The 20,092-nt window shown below is 35.2% G+C and overlaps 1 pseudogene; it reads right to left on the reverse strand.

Moving 5' to 3' along the window:
• LOC113781174 overlaps positions 1–16,918 on the reverse strand; it is a 31,683-nt pseudogene extending 14,765 nt beyond the window's left edge.
• Between the last annotated feature and the right edge of the window lie 3,174 nt (positions 16,919–20,092).

The raw sequence follows: 20,092 nt of genomic DNA on the forward strand, positions 1-20,092 counted from the left end.
ATAATTTGAGAAAAGGATCACAAGCCAAAAAAAAAAAGGTAAAATGACTGGAAAATTTGGTAAATTATGTAACCGACTAATAATTCAAAATAAAAATTAACTACTTTTGCAATTTTGTAGCCAAAGAGTCGAATATAGTACCCAGCCACATTATTAGAACTGATTTATTTATTATAAGTATGTTATATGCATCATATTTTGTTGATGTTTTAAGTAATTTCCAATCATTTCTTAATCAAAACCAAATGTTGAAGTTGGAATTAGTGTTACAATTTGATGCTTGAACATGTTGATCAATGATTGAACTTTTGTCCTTTTTCTTACTCATTTGGTTGATTAGTATTGTAGAGAAAAAGACCGGAGAATTTGAGGAAATTGGATTGCCAAATTGAGCAAGAAAAGCAAGAAGTGTGCATATAAAAAGCAGCGGTGAGACAGGTGAAGAAACTGAATGAAGCTTGCAACGGTTCAACGTTGCTCAAGAACACTTCGCAGAAACCAGCCCAGAATCCCACGAGCATGCTGAGTTTTCTCCCCCAGTTTCTCCAGCCAAAAAATATGTGCAAGTTACACGACTTGTACAACTCGATTCTTTCTTGCCACATGCTACTTGCTTTTGGTTGGAAAGTTGATTGGACATATTGATGACTTGAAAATCAATGACAGCTTAACATCGACAACACTTTTAATCATCTCAAATCATCTAGATTCCACGGAGCCATCTTTCTTGACTTTTTGAAGATAACTTTAACTTTGTGTTCACATAGAAAAAATGAATACCTTTTTGTCTTCCACAAGAGACCAATGGAGGGCAATTTATAAAGAGTAGTACTTGGACATAGAAATGAGGAGAGGTTGGATAGATGGTGTTAGCTAATAGTTCACTTGTAGTAGTAGTAGTAGTTCTTGATAAAGGAGAGCAAAGTGAGGAACTCTTCGTGAAGAGATACTTTCGTATCAAAGTTGAAGAACAAGTTGCAAAGAAGAGTTTGAGGAGTTCATCCTGAATAAGATTTCTTCAATTTTTTCTCTTATTTTTTTACATGTTATTCATGTTTTGTTTCAAAAGTAATATGTGCTTTAACATGACAATTTCCATGACAAGCTAAATCAATAGTTCCTAGGGATAAAGATGGACGTGTAGTTTTTTGACTTGATGTTAATTTGTGTCGAACTTGGCTATATTGTGGACTTGTTGGTTCATTTATTTGTACGCAAAATTTGTAATTGTCTGTGCTCCAATTATGAATCATCAAAGCATGTGTTAGTGCTAGATATTGCATTGCGTGGTGTAATTCAAAATGTACGAACCCCAGATTCCATGTTCACAATTGTAGGAGACGAGTTTAAGTGGACTTGATATGATAACTTCAGAGTTTCATGACCTCATACTAAATTAATTCATCATGCAAATAGTTGGAGATTTAGTATAAGTATGTTAGTTATTGGTGAAAATAATTTACAAATGATTTTGGAAGTTATGTCGTTAGTAAGTCATAAGTCACTAGCCTTGATCAACCGAATTAACTACCTCAAGTTAAACTACAAGGAATTCAAATCCCTAAGAAATTTCTTCATCAAATTTATGACTTGCTATCTTTTCATTAGTATAGTCTAATTGTAGAATTGTCTTTACTTGAACTTTTATTTGTTTAGATAATAAAGTGCGTTTAAAAAAGCATAGTAATTATTTTAATTCTCTCCGAGATCGACCTTAGTTTATTCTATATTTTAATTTGACCTGTATACTTGCAATCAAACAGAGTAATTGACCTATAAAAATAATAGAATACTTTTTGAAATTTTCAAAATTTTAAGGAAAGAAAACATAAATATCTAGAATGGGAGGCAGAGGCCCTCGCACCCTCCTCTAGTTCCATCCTTGTCTAGGCGAGAACCGTGGCCGAAATACTTAAGGGTCTGTTTGGTTCATGGGATGACACAATATTAGATTAATCATCATGTATCATCCCATGTTTAGTTGCATTTTGCACATGGGATGACATATCCCAACTAATCGAATTAATCTCCTATTCATGGGATAAAATAATCCCATGGGAGAAGTTGTATTAGTCATCCTAGGATGATGAAATTTTACATCAATTTATCCTTACAAATAATATAAATTTATACTCTCATAATTATATAACCTTACCCTCACATGATAAAACATGAACTAACTAATTTGCCCCTACTAATTAATTTAAAGTTTTTTTTGGACTAATTTGACCCTACTACCAACATAACAATATTTGGATTAATTTGCCTTACTAATGATACAAATTCATACTGAATATCATATAACCATACTCACATAATAATATGATAACAAAACAGGCTAATTTGCCCCTACTAATTATATTAAAAGTTTTTGACTAATTTGCCCTACTTACATCATAAAAAAGGACTATATTGCCCCTAGACTAAATTGCCCCTACAAATCTTATTTTCTCAACCAAAATATATATAAATACATAACCTTATCAATTGGGCTTTATGAATGAGGGCTTTAATAAGTTCAATCTCAATCCAAAAAAAAAATTCTATATTGGCTTGAGTTTGGCTCTTTTAAAATGGGTTGAATGTTAGTCAATTTAACCCTAATTCAGCCAAAACTCAGCTCATTATTTAGTTGAATTTCAAACTTAGATTAAAAAACTATATTAAAACCAATTTTTAAGGGCCTGAATAGACTGAGTTTGAGTGAATGCAAATTTTTATATATCAAACCCTTTGATTTAGTTTATAATTCTAAAGTTTAAAATTACTATATTTTAATAAAAGTTGTAAATTATTAAATTATTTTACTAAAACGATCCTACAAATTAAGGGATACTTTAGTCATTAAAATAGTAATCATATCTCATCCAACCTCCAACCATACATAGGATAGGATTATTTCTCAATACATCTTATTCAACCTAGAACCAACCGAACACTAGATTATTTGAATTATTAATTTGAGCATGACTCAATCCAAGATTAATAATTTGAGGATGAGTCATCCCATTTCATCCAATCCGTGAACCAAACAAACCCTAAATGTTTAGAATCCAAATTCAGAATTGTTGAAAAAACTAAAGATGCAAAGTGGAATTAATTAGTCCTAGTTTAAGGAAAAGTTTAACTCCAATCTAGTGATTGAGAGAAACTAAATGTATTTTTCTTGACATAGGAGTCAACCATGGCAGAAATATTTTCTTCAACGAAGGAACTAGTGTCTCCTAATTAATTAGGACGTATTTGAAGGAAAATATGAGCTTTCCGTGTCAAACAGGCAAAAATAAAGGTTTAAGGACTAAATTTGGTTTATTAAAAGATAGAAGGAGAGTTAATTCAGTTGTTAGTGTTTGCACAAACCTGTAAAGACAATATAACATTAACAGCATCATATAAGTGCCCGGCTTCAATTTTGTCCCCAACAAGTTCCAGTGGCATTTGTGCCAAAAGAAGTCGCAGCCTATAAAACAAGTAAGAGACTACATAATTATGAGAAGCAAAATGCTACTTAAGAAAACTAAAGAAGGATTCACAAAATTTTAGTGCAAATATACCTTTAATCCTTCAGCAGTACAGTCAGAGGCTTGCCAGCCATGATCTTGCGTTGAAAATGTCCAACATCCTTTGGAAATGTGCCTATGCATTTTCATGAAATTCCCGGAAGGATTATCCCCAACCTTGAATCAGAAAGCAATTTTGTGTTAGACTTTGCATTGTTGGTTAACAATTAATGTCAATGAGTTTTTGATTCTATAGTCTCACCTGCGATGCTTTTATGAAGTCATGAGCTTTCTTAAGCATTGGTCCATACTCTTCAGCTAGATTACTAGATAGAATTGCCTGAATTGACAAAGCTGCTTCCCATGCTTGGCTGCCGAATGTCTGCAAAACTTGGAATTAAAATGAAAGTTGGTACTTGACAAGTTTTTTTGGATGTCAAGATTGATTCTGAAGATTAGGCAACTCATTCTAATTAAAACCTCAAATATTTACTTGTTGAATAATGTGCTGAATCAATTAGTTAGTTGGGAAGCTTGATTAATTACTTAGACAGCAATTCAAATTAATGAGACTAAAGTTCAAATTCTAAATTTCATCAGGCAAAGGACTAAAGTTCAATTAAGCTACTATTACTGGAAAGCTGGATTCTTAAAAAAGGACAATCAAATTGGAAAATATAGAACAATACAGATCTTGGATTGTAGGAAAGAGCATCGGTATTTTTTATATGGCAACATATGTATTTAGAATCCGCTAATGGATGTAATTTAATCTACTAGAAACGCTATATCTAATACTATGCAATTAGTAATGATCAGGAACGGTAAAAAATGGTCATGTATTTACCCATTTCAGGACAAGGAAATAGGGCCACTATACTCTCTATTCCCATATGACAAATTTTTGTTTAATAGCCTCCTTTGTTCTTTAATTTTTTGCTCCCCTTTACAAGGCACTAATCTTGTCTCATAGCTAGTAGCATGATAATTATAAATTGACCTGCATTTTCATGCCGTCCTCTGCTACCCATAAGTAATCAGGTAGACGAGCAAGATGGCACTTGAATGCTTTTGAATGTGGATCTTCCACCCAACAAGCACTACAAGAAAATTGCGTTTCTGTGACAGGCGAAAGTCGTCACTAAAAATTCAGAAGTCGTCACAAAAAAAGTCAGTGACGACTTTTACTGCTGTCACAGAGCTGTCACTAGTTCTATGTCACAAAAGGGGGTCCATGTGACGACTGTTGAAAGTCGTCACAAACGATTTCGCTTTTGTGATGACTCTTGTCGTCACTCATTGTTGTACATTGTGTGACGACTTTTATTGTCACTAAACTAGCTAAATTCTTGTCATAGTCAACCCTTGGAGTTGTCACATTATGCTTCCGTTCAGTGACGACTTTTGTTGTCATTGTTTTCCATCCATAAAAAGTGACGACTTTCTGGTGTCACTAGTAAAACTTGTTGGCAGTGACAACTTTTTTATTGTCATTTATTTTTTTGTAAAAAGCAATAATCTAATGTTAATTACGCAACATAGCTGCCAACAATCACAAAACGTTCATTGAGTAGCAAGGAGAAAAAAAAAGCCAACATTCATTTCCAATAGAAGATGAACTCAAATACATATATATATAAATATTGCCTCAAATGAGTCATAAACCATGCACCATCCAAAATAAGCCATTCAGTTACAATACTAGTGATTTCCCATCCACAATAGAGAGTAGTAAAGTTCTATACAAAAATATGAGCACGATTCCCATCTAGAACAAAACATGAGCACGATAGGCCTTGTAGTCTTCAATTCAAAAACCATCTTCATAGCAATGACTGGCTTCTTCTTCTTGGGAATCGTGTTAGAACCTACACGTTACCAAAATTGAAACAATGAGCACTGGTGTTAAAACTGGAACTACACTTCTAGATAGGCACCATATTATAAAAACTAATGTCACTCTAATTTGAAATTATAGCAATCTAAGTAAATTGCTTAACACAAAAATAAAGTGAAATTATAGCAAATAAGACATTGAATGTATATTCTATGAAATATAGAATAACAATACAAACACAATAAATATCTGCATGTTCACAAATATATATGCAATAACAATAACAATAACAACAATAAAATCCTAAAATCATTGAGAGCCTAGATGATCGTGAACCACACAGTATATCAAGAAAAAAAAAACACACACACACACACACAATCACAGGTGCCTCTTTTTCCTTAGCACAAAAAAAAATTCTGATACAGAAAAATTTAGATGAGTTCGACAAAGAAAAAAGTGGAATACATCCCAACGTTCAAACACATTTGCTTTAAAAACACTAAAGTTTTGGTTGCAACATCCAGCACCTCAATGGCTGTAATTAAACATGAACAAGATTTCAAGCACCTAAATCAGTCTCAAGCAACTCAATTGCATTAAAAATGAATCTCTATTTTGTAGAACCAGAATTCAAGTGCCTCAATTGTAATAACTATGAAGAGCAAACAATTTATTTATACCTGACACAGAAGTTGCATATTTGCGCAAGTCTTTCAGCTGGTTAGCTAACTCATCATACAGGCTTCTTGTTTCTGTTCGTTGCTGTTGCAAGGTCTTAATCAACTCTTAAGGATATAGTGCCTTGTTTCTGTTAGTAGTACAACCCTCTAATGTTGATCATCAACAGCCAGAGGAACAGATTTTACCTGAAACAGAGAAAACAAGGAAACAAAAATCAAGGGCTCTTCTTCTGCTGGCCGAGAGGCACCGCCTTTGCAGATAATCCACACTGACACTAATACAATGTAACATTTCTACTACTACCATATTTAGTCTTAAACAAAGGAGAGATCTAGGATCTACCAATTCACGGAGCTTGAGAATGTAGAACATCTCCAGATATCTCCTAGTTTCCCGCCTCTCAAGCTTTGAAACATACTTCCAGAAGCCATAAACTCCAGCCAAAGTCATCAGCCTTTCTGAATATATTTTCCAGGTATACCTGAAAACGTTGTATAGGCAATTATTATCAAACCTCACATGCCTGCCAAGATGAATGGCTACATGCCACCACCAACAAGAACCAAATATTCTTTCCTAGACATTCAGACCTTTCATAAATCCTTTGAAGTCCTGCTCTAGATATTTTCTCCCAGTACTTTGGATCTTCCTTGCATCGCTGAAAGAAATTTACCATTGCTGCAGAGTCCTTATCAGGGTGATATGGATCAATATGGAACCCAGATATCCCATCTTCAATGATCTCCTTAGGACCACCATGGCAAGTTGCAAATGTAGGAAGGCCACAGGTCATCGCCTCCACAACAGTAACCCCAAAAGCTTCGTAAAATGCAGGCTGCAAAGAAGTTCAAGAACTTTTTCAATTTAATCCGTTAAGAAAACATCCTGCACGCAAATTGCTGATCCGCGGGAAACATGATTACTGTACCTGAACAAAAATCCCCCTTTTGTCAGCAATATAACGATATAGCTCACCATTCCGCGCTCTATTTGTTTGGGCAGCTATCCAGCGGAATTGGCCATCCAAATTATATTCTTTCATAAGCATGTGCATCTTCTCTATTTCTGAAATTTCTTCCCTGTCACTAGATTTTTTCACATCGTTGTAACCTGCCACCACAACAAGGTTTGCTAATTCCCGTAGTTCAGCATTTTTAGCATAGCACTCTACCAGGCCTGTGATGTTTTTAACCCGATCCAGCCTTGCCATGGAGAAAATAATGGGCTTTGATGCGTCCTTCAGGGTACCACTGCATTCAATAGAGTCAACCAAAAGCAATTAATCCTGAATGATGCCTTTTCAAAGGCGAAAGTGCTATAGCAGGAAGGGCTCAAAAAGTTGAACCATCTTGAGAACCATGTAGGAATAGTTGATTATTTTGGTAAAAAAGCCTCTCCAACTCATCATAATGCACTTACATATGAAGCCTTAATATTGGGGGAAAAAATGCAAAATGAGTCACTCACATATGCTCATCATTCTGCTCAGGATCAAATAACAGATTTTCAATTGAACCATGAAAAGAAGTCAGCCTTTTTTCTGTGTCTGAGTAGGGAAAGTAAATTGCCATATCTGCACCAGGAGAAACTATGTTGAACTTGGGATCAAAAACATCGATGCCGTGAACAACACGATACAGGCCAGGAAGAGTGAAAGCCGTATGACTCTCGTACTGACCAACTGTATTATTCCTGAAAGCAAACAAATCAAACACAAAGACAAGGTTGCAGTTGAGATATATAACAGCAAACAGTGAACGAAGAACACTGAACTGCTTCATTACACGAAATAACAGTCATATGGCCACCAAAAAGCTTACGTTCCAGCAATCTCTTGGTATGTGCTGGTAATTATAAAATCTGAATGATTCATAGCAAGCAGGTCAGCTGTGAATTGACATGAGAAGTGATATTTCTCCTCAAATTTTCTCATGAGAGAATCTAATACAGACTGGATGTATTAACCATATATATAAAATAGACCATTTTTTTTATTAGAATTTGTTCTTTTCGGTTTTTGACCATCTATAAGACTATGAAATGAAAGCTAACCACCCCTGAATGTATTATATATATAAACTAGAGAACTTTTATCATACATTGTAAAAAATTTTGGATTTACCTTTAGTCTTTGCAATTTTTACGAAACAATGGCTTTCTCCAGTGGCTCCAAAAGTTTTAATAACCATTTCTTTTTATTTTTTTGGTCCTATGGGGGAAAGAATAAACCATTCTTTACAGCCATATAAACCCAAAAGGTCTAAAGAAAAAGCAAAATTTCTGTTCACTGGCATTCTAACATCTTGATAACAAAAAATTGAATAATCAAGTTAAGAGAATAGAATAGCAAAGAATTTATTCCTTTTTCTCTGTTTTGCTGTGGTATATATTAAAACTTTGCTGTTATATATTTCATATAAAATGTCATGCAGTTCTTTTTCTTACCTTTTTCAGAGCAGTTTGAAAATCATGTGCCATATTTTGAGTCTTGGTTCCAATAAAAAGAGGAAAAAAATGTTCGCATTTCATAGCTCCTCAAAGAAAGCCGGTTCTGACCATCCTAATCACAAAAAGGTTCCATCAAAATATAAAGCAAGCAATTTTTGGTTTAATCAGTCCAAATTTCTCGAAAACAGTGAAAAAATCCACAAATGAAAAAAAAAAAAATCTTGGATGAACCCTAACACTGTTCATACTCCAGATCGCAAGTGTTTCGGATGCGATTTGGCCAAGAGTATTACCTTCCCCACTGCTAATTAACAATCTAGTTCATAAATTAGTCTTTACAATAGAAGGCTGAGCAGCTTTTGAAAGCAAAAAAAAAACACATACCGCACAATTAGCTGAAGAGGGGGTCGGAGAAAAGTCTAAGCTGAAGTCGCGGAACGAGGAGGGAGCTTGGAAGTGTTCTGACTTCGCTTCTTCGGCGAGCTTGACCTGAAGATTGGCACTCGTCAATGGTGCTTCAGAGGAGCATTTTGCGGAAGCAGAAGGTGTTTGAGGTCCAGAGTTTTTTTGTGTTCACCATAGGAAGGAAAGACTGAGAATGAAATTTGTCTGAGTGTTGGAAGAGAGAAGCGGCGAGACTTTTGTTTGTCTGTGAACAACCAAAAACGACGTCGTTTTGTAGAGATTTCAGCCACTCGCCTCGCGCCTCTTTCAGATTTCAGACTGGCGCTCTTTTTTTTTGGCATCTAAGCACGTCTTTGAGATTCCAGGATTCACGCCTTTAGTTTCATACATTTTTTTTCTTTTTTTTTTCCCTGGTCAAATTTTTTTTTCAGGTTTCTTTTTTCATACTTAATCTCTTTTTTTTTTCCTTAATCTCATCTATAAATATCAAATAAATTATTTGATATTGGTTTCTTTTTTGTGCATGTATATATATGTGTGCTTGTTTGTGTCTATATACATCTTTTTGGGTTTGGACAACTCAATATACAAATTATTTAAGAAATTACCTTACAATAAAACTTACACAATAAAACATGTTTCAAAAATTTAACATGCATAGAATTGCTTATATACAGTATAGCACTTCTTACTCATGCTTATCCTACTCTTTGTCTATTACTTAGTTTTTATAATAAATTAAAAGAAACATGTAATCAAATATTCTGTTAAATGTGTTACAACTCTCAATCTTATTGCACGACAGATATTTTACTGAATAATTTTAATTTCGTATATACCCATTCCATATGAAAATAATTATTACTTATGATGTATTACACGTTATACTAATCTTTCACAGTGCTAACATTAGACTACAAATTATATTCAATTACACTTTTTCAAATTATTTCAGTTATTGATTTTTGGGGGTTGTTATAAGTAATAATAAACAATTCATGAAAAAAATTTTATGCTCAGACATGTCTATTATGTCAACTTAGCAAAAATTACAAATATCTAAAACTAGTTTGTTATTATATCATTTGCATTTTGCTAATACGTAATGAATAGGGGCTAAATTATAAAATTAGGGTGTCATATCTTCTGTGCTTTTGCTAATATAAAAGAATTGGGGGCTAAATAATAAAATTAGGGTGCCATAGCAAAATTAGTGAAATTTGATGAAAATACTGTAGTATACAGTGATGCAAAAAGTTGTCACAAAATTGGAACCGGGTAGACTTTTAATGACAACAAGTTATGTTGTCACTGTAGAGAGAGCGTTTGTGACGACTTTACTTGAGTTGTCATAAAATCATTTCCCGCGGCATCAAATGAGATGCGCGCCAACTATTTCGTGACGAGTTGAGAATGACAACTTCCAATGTTGTCACTGATTATGCTTGTGCTGTACTCATCTGTGATGACACCTAATGTCGTCACTGAATTAGGTTATCTGTGACAAGATTTTTGTTGTCACATAAATTTTTGTCACTGAAAAATATATTTCTTGTAGTGAAGCTAGTAAGCAGAGCACCTGCATTGAGTGTTTAAGTTTGGCATCAAAAATTTGTTTATATATCCTTAATTCACTCTAGACTCGACTTGATGATTCATACCATATAAAATTAGTTGGCAAGAAATACCTTCTCTACGACTCCGATGCAAATATATCTGTTGTTTTCATCCTCATAATGCACATGCTCCATTGCCTTTTCTAAAGCCTTTTTCCTTAATATAGAAAATGGCCATTGCGTCATGATAGGTTCAACATAATGATAGAGGAATCCCCATAGCATATCCTGTACTAAAGGGTGTGGGAAGTACAAATCCTCCTGAATGGAAACAATAACCAAGAAATTCTTCACATATTTAATGCATTTCGTATATTTTCATTGTATCAACAGAGAATCAGTTCTACTTGGAAGAAATCATTTAACCTTTTCTAATAGGACTCTGGAAAGCATACTAAGTGTCTGTGACTCTCTCTTAACCATGGCAGCCGAGACTGCCCCCCCTCCTCCGGGTGGGGGGCTGTCGGCCTCTTCCTCCCCCTTTAAGAAGAAGGCCTTCTCTGCATTGTTTGAGCCACAACCGACGTCCGAGGTAGTGCAAGTTCAAGCGAGGATGACAACACACCGTGGAGAGCCTGCGGTGGTCTTCAGTGCGGCTGACATAGCAGTGGTTGCTGCTCCATTCCGCTACACTTTGGTTGGGAAGTTCTCTAAGGGGCGGCCGCTGCTGCCTGACCTGAGGAAATTCTTGTCGACTCTTGATTTGAAGGATACGGCGACTGTGGGATTGTTAGATGATAGGCATGTGTTGCTGAAATTTCAGTGTGAAGCGGATTTCCTTCGCGTTTGGGGACGGAGTTTGTGGTATGTGAATGGATCCCCCATGAGGGTTTTTAAGTGGACATCTAAGTTCCATGTGAACAGAGAGTCTTCCCTTGCTCCCGTCTGGTTTAGATTGCCCAAACTCCCAATTCACTTATTTGCTAAGCCATGTCTATTTCATCTTGTCTCCTGCTTGGGTACGCCGCTATTCGTGGATGCGGCTACGTCTTCGTTTTCGCGACCGAATGTGGCGCGGGTATGTGTTGAGGTGGATCTGCTCAAATCGATTCCGTCGAGGGTGTGGGTCGATATGGGAGATGGGGATGGTTTTTGGCAGGTTCTTATCCCTGAGAACCTCCCTAATTATTGCAGCCACTGCTATCGTCAAGGGCATGGCGAGAATCATTGCCGTGTGAAGCACCCTGATTTGCGCTTGCACAAGACGCAGGAGGATCTGGTCACAGGGGTGATGGGCGCAAAGGTTCGCTCCTCACCAGCTAACACGCAGCGTACAGAGGATGAGGAGCGAAGGGGGGTGAGTGAAGGAGATGGGGTGAAATCTGGTGCGACACAGAATTCGGGTAAGAGCCATTCCGAGGGGTCACTGCACGTTGACACCCCTACTACTGCTGTGGGAGATGCATCGTGCTTACTGAACCAGCTTGGAGGGTCTACGGTTGTGCTTGTGGAGAAGGGGATAGAGGCTGCTGCTGATGCCATTCTTCACGCTATGGCTGACCGCGTGATTGGCGAACCAGAGGAAGTGATGGAAGGGACTGCTAATACGGGAGAATTGGCGCTGGTGGAGCTGAACGTGGTAGCAGGCCCAGGCATGATGGAGCCCATAGAGGGGGCTGCTGTGCCAGGGCAAAACTGCAACGAAAAAGCTGTCAAGCATGGAAAAGCAAAGTTCGTTGTTGATGACCAAAGGGAGGGACCATGCGATCACATTGCTGGAAATGATTGTGAGGAGTCCCATATTCTAGTGGAGCAAATATTGGGAGATGGTCAGCAGCAAATGGCCGACAATACTTCAATTAGAAATCAAAATGCTGAAAATTCTAATTGGAATAAAAGTGATGGGTCCCAAGCTTTTGAGAAGCAGAATTTGGGAGACGATAATCATCAAAAGGTCGACACCACTGACCCCGACGTTGCCTTACCACTCCTTGTGGTTCCAAGTACAAGTACAAGAACAGAAACGAAAACCACGGTGCCTCAAAATCCAGTGCCAGCTTTCAAAGATGTGTTCGAAGAGGTTAAATGGGAAAAATTACATGGTACACTTCCCCGACCACATCAAATTAGTTTTATTCGTTCAAGTATAACATGCAATAACGACAAAAAAGAAGAAGAGGAAGACGATTCACAACACGACAAACACAAAGATCAAGACCAGAATCTAGTACAACAGCAATTTACCCAAGTGATTTCAAAGAAAGCGAGGAAACAGCTTTCAAAAAAAGGTAAAACAATGCAAACACGTCAAGATCTCAAACCAAATTCCAATGCTCACTCGCAGTCACACAAATGTGGAGCACCCTCGTGTGGATGATTTCTTTGGATTGATCTGTTATGTCTTTACAATTCCTTTATATGTGTGTTTATTTTCCATCATTACATGTTTCTTTTTCTTTAACAGAGGTCAGGTTTGGCCCCCCTCTAATTTGATGTATTTTTTTCTCGGTTTTTAATATATTAAGGGATGGTATCCTTTTAAAAAAAAAAAAAAAAAAAAAAAAAAAAAAAAAAAGTTCTACTTGAATTGGAAGATATATGAACATATGATTAGATTAAATGATGCGATGGCTTGAGCTAGTTGAGCTGACCTTTGCAATGGTATTTCGTGTGTTATTCCAATCTACTTGATGATATGGTTGGACGTACAACTCATTTCTCAGAGAATGTATCAGTTCTGTTATACTCCCAACAAATCTCTTCCCGTACAAATATGACATGGGCATGTAAACCAAGCGACAATAACACATCATTTGTGCTGCATTACAAATATTGACATGATGGGAACAAATAAGCCGAAAGCATGCAACAACCAGTAAGCTAAAGCATTAGAATGAAATAGAGAGTTAAGCTCTGAATACTATGCTGAAGAATCTAGACATCCTCATTGTCAAATTGCTTACAGTAGATTGGCATATTACTACTCAGTGTAGAAGCCTTTAAAGGATATCCGCCATTTATTATCCTTTGACAATAACATCATTATCATTATCATTATCATTACTATATAAAAAGTATGAATGTTGGTATTGGGTAGTGCAAGTGTAAGCACTTTTTTATCTTAGTTTTTGTTATTCCTAAATTACCCTCATGTCTTTTAATTAGAATTATTACCTTTTAATGTGGCACTAATTCAAAGAAATAAAACACTCCAATTGATTACATTTTAATGGTATTGGTAATTATAATTAAAAATTCCTCATTAAAAACTATTTACCTACCCTTGAACTCCATCTCCTATTATTATACGTATCAAAATTTCTTAATTGAAGCATGAAAAATTTCTCATTAGTCATTAGTTGAGATTATTAAAAAAAATCAATTTCAAAAAATAGATACTCTCTAGAAATGGAGAAACATACAATGACAAGGAAATCCTTATTCATATGTATATCTTCACACAAATATCACAAATAAATTTTACAATTATGCACTTTTACCAATATGAAGAATTTTTCATGTTGCATCCAATGAAATTTCAATATACAAAAAGTGATGACACCTTTATAACTGAAATAGCAGTATTAAACTAGAAAAAAGGAATCTAAAATAGCACCATACAAACCACTATTATCATTAATAGCAACTGATCAAAACAAGAAAAATCGAAATAAAATTGAAAACTATTTATAAAATGACATAAAGTAAATAGCGAATGAATTAAAAAGTTAGAATACAATTCAAATAATACCAAAGACAATATCCAAATCACTAATATCCAGGGGAAAACAAACATTGTTATTGACAATAATATAGTAATGCTTCATTTGTATTGATTTGAACAAACCAATTCCATCCATCAAGTCAGAAACCATCTCTAATGATAAAATAAGGATTATAATAAGAGTAAATATAAAATGAAAATGATATCCAAATTATTTTTGGTGATATCCAAAATACCCTTATTTTTCTAATGATTACATACATTTATTGCATTGCAATATTAGTGAATAATGGAAGCGATTATGAAATGAAAAGCTTTAAAATTAAGTAAAATTTCATTTATGGTGACAATTGTAATTAGACAGATTTAATGCATTCCAATAATCGATAATAATGATAGCAGTTATGGATTAAAAGTTGGCAATTAAACACTAAAACACTGCAATATACAAAAAATTTATATTGAAATTATTAATTAGCCACAATTCTCATTCCAATTTCATGATCATAAAAAAAAACGAATATTAAAACCAAAAATATTGTCCTCATATGAAAAAATAGACTTGTTGCTCTTGCTTCGCATTGGATTGTGCTAAAAACATGAATAAAAGAAAAGGAAAATAGAAAAACTCAACTATCTCTATCTATAAAATTTCAATTGTTAGAATATACAAGCCAAAACAACTTTACGTGGTGGATCATTTATACTCCATTATTGATAAAAATAGAATTAATATAATACAAAGAATTCAAATTACATTTATATTTATTTTTGTAACTTAATTATATTCTTCGCTTATAAAAAATTGTGATGATTGTGGTTTATATGCAATAGAGTCATGAATATACAATAATTTTGGTAAAACATGATATTATCAATATTTGATATGTTAGAGTTCAAGCTATAAATCAAAAAGTGTTTCGTTCGTGATTTCAAATTCAATTCTAAGGGATATGTCAACTACATTGGAATGTTTTCTGTCTCTTTTCATTTAATAAAATTTTAAAAGTAACTAGCTTAAAAAAACTATACTATGATGTTGATGATCAAATTTTCATAAAAAATTTTTAGTACTCGGACGTATCTGAAAAATAATATATTTTAAGATATTACAATCTCGTGCAAATCACGTGAAATATTACTAGTGTTACAGAAAAGGGCGAAACAGTTATATTAGTATATAAGAACCTGGATGAATTGGAAAGAATTTGGGAAGTAGCCAGAACTCTGGAGGAAGTGGATTGCACCCTGCCCAATCATACACTCCAAGAACCTGTTTTTAAGAAAATATTATATTATTACTTCTGCCCACCACCAAGACGTTAGTCGCCCTAAACAACAAATGCAATTGAGAAGTGCATTCACAAATGTAGTCCCCCGATAGTTTGAGAAGGCTTTTTGAGTAAATGAGCAAGTACGAGTAAAGCTGTATAACCATACACTTAGCCAAAACTTTCCCCATGATGGTGTTGCAACAGCACCACCACGATCAAGAATCCATCCACGCCCTCTTTTGCCATGGCCCTATCTTCCCCATCTTCAGGTCCTTCTCCTAGCAACCTCAATGCGATGTAGCTAAGGATTGAACCAAACATAGAGCTGTGTCCCTCTATATGCAGTCCCCAGCCTCCATCTTCATTCTATAAATGAAAAAAGAAAATGTCAAATAAATAAATGTTCCATCTTTTCTTAAGCACAAAAGAATTTATTCTTTTTTTTTTTAACTTTCCATGATCAAGATCTTTTAGGACCTGATGATTGTATATGTAACGGATGATCTCCTTTTGGTGTTCGGATGATAGAACGGTATTCAGTGTTCTGGTAAAATACAAGGCCATGACCTGTTAACATGGTTAATAATTAGCCTTGTTCCATTCAATTAGTTGCTTAATATTTTTAAAATTTTGACACCAAAAATTTCAGTATACATACTAATGGAGGCATGAAGAACAGTGGGCTGGCACTTTCGGCTGGCCAGAATCCATCTCGGGCCTGAATAGTTGAGTAGAAGCTTATCCCTCTCCTGAGTGTAGTTACCACAGCTTCCTCTGTTACATCTTCTATATCTTTAACGTTTATTGCCGGTGGAATTGGAGGACAATGAGAGTTCTCCTTTCTTAACTGTAGTAACATATGTGAGAGTTTATGTAAAAAAGGATATTAATGTTAATCAATTGTGGTGGGCAAAGAGGGGTGACAGTAATGGTACCACTGCTCTATTGTACCCATGGTTCAAAGTCGCGGTCGCGGTTGCGGTCGCGGCCTGGACTGTTCCACATCGGTCTTGGCATATCGGTGGCAGTCTCGGTGAGACACAAATTTTTGAAATATTTAATATTCTAAAAATTGTAAAAATATAATTAAAAAATTAGTAAAAATAATAAAAATAATAAAAATTCGAGTTGATTCGGGATGACTTGGAGTGATTCAGTGTGACTCGGCCATTTCAATCCTTCACGATGACGTCTCGGCAAATTGAATATCTCGGAATCGTATTATCTCGATATCGTATCGGAAGGGCCCGAAACGGTAACGACTCGGCCAAGACTTTGAACCATGATTGTACCTGCATTCGCATTAGGAGGTCAGAACTTTGCTTCCTCTGTAACCTGTTCTTCTTGAAATCCTGACGAACTAATTCTACTTCTGCTCGTTGTTCAGGAGTTCCATCCTGATGGTCAAACTCCCAATGCTGCCTTCCAATGTGTCGATTGGTACTGTTTAGCCATGGTCCGCTGCCTTCGCTAGTCTTCAACTTCCACATAATTCATGCAGTAGATGCGTTTAAAATTAAAAGTTACATGATTAAGAACGGGGGGTGGGTGGGGAAGAAAGAGAGAACCGAAGGAAGAAAATTTAAAGCTTGTAACAATTACAATAGGAGAGGAAGCCTGTTTTTCAGTTATTTGGATGATAGATAATTAAAGTGAAAGGATAAGATTGGATAAATAGGAGCAACTGAGAAGGAAAAGAAAGCTTGGAAACAAACCGTTGATCGAGATTCAGAGATGTAGAGCTTATCTGTTGTACATTTATCACTATCACAGGGTGACAAAGAATAGTCAAATTTTCAATGGACTTCATACGGAAAAAAAATATTAAGAAGCAGTTTTGGAAATCAGTCAAAGAAGCATTTTTGGTAATGTTTTAAGAGAGAGAAAAAAACAAAACAAAAGTTTCTTCAGACAGGTTGGTATAGCTTAGACATTAGATGGATTACTGAATGTGAATAGATTGATGCAACTTAGAAAAAAACTAAATGGGATAATTTTTTCCGAAGTTAAAGAAACAAAGCACCAAATCCTGATCCAGACCCAACCTCGGTCTTCGTTAGGAGATCTTCCGGAGCTAGTAGAACATTGTTTGAGGATTAATCTTTCTTACATATGAAGATTCTTTTTTTTTTTTTTAAACCACTGCTCAAGTGTTAGGATCTATAAAGGCTTCTTTGGAAGTGGAGGAGAAGGTTTTCGGGCAGTAAATGGCGATCAAGTCATGTCTGGTCAATATAATACTTTTTTGATTATAGTGGTGGCAAAATTGATAAATTGTTTATAATTGATTTTCATTTAATTAGCAGTGATAAAAATTCATCCAATCCATTATAACGGTTTAGTAAACGTGTATAAATTGTTCGAAATGGATTGAAATGCATATTAGCAAAAACAATTGTCCATGCATAATCTGTTTAAATATGCCTTGGTAAATCTCTTCCCCACAGCCACCTACCTAGGACTAGTCTAGGTGCCTGGGGGAGAGCTCTAGGACTAAGTCCTAGGTGGCCGGGGGAGAGTTTAGAGCTCTTCTCCCCTACTAGGTCTAGGGATCAATCCTTAGCCCTAGCAGTTGGGGAATAGGGAAAGAGAGGGGACGAGTGGATGGATTAAAGGAAAAAAAAAAAAGTTGGTCTCTCCATCACCTTTGACTCTCAACATAAGATACACATTTGAGAGCACACAAAATTGCACATACATGCACCCACACACAGAGTCATACTTTTAAGAGCATATGATCAATGATTTTTTTTTTATTGCTACTTCTATGTAATTTATATACACCACAATTATGTCAACACCAATCTCTTTATTCTTGTGAAAACATTTCTTTATCTTCTTCCGAATTAATCCAATTTGAATATCTATGATTCAATGTCCGAAGAAAATAGTACAAACTGAGCTTAGTGAGAGGAAGAGGAAAGCATCAAACCTAGAAACAAAGAGATCCAATGTTGATGAACGAGCAAGACATTGAAGATAATCAGCAGGATAAGCGGATTACAGGGCTGGGCGAGTTGATTTCTTTTGGGTTATGCGGAGCGTTTGAAAGAAGTAAAGTGGTTTCTTGCTAAGTCAAGCTGTTACGGTCTATCGGTTTGTCTTTTTGTTGAAGATGCGGCAATTCACAGAATTAGCTGCCCAGCAGGTATGTCAACATTGCACCACTGGTGCCAACATCGTACGACTCTCAAAGAGGCCACATGTTACAGCAAAAGTGATCGGATCACCACTCAAATCACCACTGGTGGATAAAAGCAAGGAAATTGAACATAATTTTCTTGAAGATTCTTGTGTTTGATGAGGCAGACCACATGTTAGCTGAGGTTAATTATTTTTTGTCCATTTTGCTTTTGCCTTCCAAACCAAACCAAACACCCCTCCCACCCCAACCAAAACTAAGGAGGTATTTATTAATAGGGATAATTTCAGAAACCTCCCTCAAGAGAGGTTTCTGACAATTTCACTCACCTCCCTTAAGGTTTCCAAAATAACACTAACCTCCCTTATTGTGTTTTATTGGATGAAAATTACTCATATACCCTAAGATATTATGTTTTATTGGAAACTAACATCCAGCAATTAAGTAATTAGGGTACTAATTAACTGTTAGTAACTAATTAACGAAAATAGCTATTAGAAAACTTTTTAATGATGAACAATAACCTGCAATTACAAAATGGTGCCAATTGATGAACCAAATTTTTGTTCACTCTCAGAATTTGATACACCAAACAGCAATTTGTCTGGATATCTTGTACTCTTAAAAATCTTCACAGTTGCCTTGCAATTACACTTGCAATATTTGTTCTTAATGCTAAAAGATGTGGGTGAATATTATGATTTTCTCCTGTAGTTTGATAGCGCTATAGTTTCTACACCTATACTTCACCTTCAACTTGCGAACTCTATACAAAATCACTATTTTTCCACCTCAAATTTTGCTGGTTGAAGTGAAAATGAGATCCATCTTAATGCTTCTTGTTGCCGTTATATGCAAAATTGGTAAAGACCTAAAAAAATAGCCATCATAAACCAATGCACTAGCATTGATCTAACTTTGTAGAGAAAGTTAGTTGCTATTTATTTTTGGTTCTTTGCTATATGCACTTATCTTCCCTCATTTTTATTAACATGTTTTCATTCCTTTACAATATAATTTGCACACAAGCATAAAGAGCATTTATGGAATAAAAGTTTTATCTCTCTTCTCAAAGTATTTTTTAATGACTTTTTTTCGATTTGGACTAATTTTGTTACCAAAATCTTAATTTCAGAAGAGGTTAGTGTAATTTTACAAACGTTAACAGAGGTCAATGAAATTGTTAGAAACCTCAAGAGAGGTTTTTGAAATTATCCCTTATTAATATGATATGTTCTTTTGGTTGGAAGGGCAGCGGTTAAACAGAGGTGTTTATTAATAGGTTAAAATACACTTTATCCTCTGCGGTTTAGCGCTTTTTCACATAACTTCCTTGTATTTTGAAAAACTATATATAACCCCTGCATAATTTGACCTAAAATGTCAAAGTCAAGGAATTTGCAATCAATAACGAAGTCAACTAAAATGTCAAAAGCACCCATTTGTGAAGTTAAAAATTATTAATTAACCACCGGGGGTTATGTATATATTTTGAAAACATAAGGGATGATAAAACTCTAAA

Source organism: Coffea eugenioides, chromosome 8 (assembly GCF_003713205.1).
Source record: "Coffea eugenioides isolate CCC68of chromosome 8, Ceug_1.0, whole genome shotgun sequence".
Taxonomy (NCBI): Eukaryota; Viridiplantae; Streptophyta; class Magnoliopsida; order Gentianales; family Rubiaceae; genus Coffea; species Coffea eugenioides.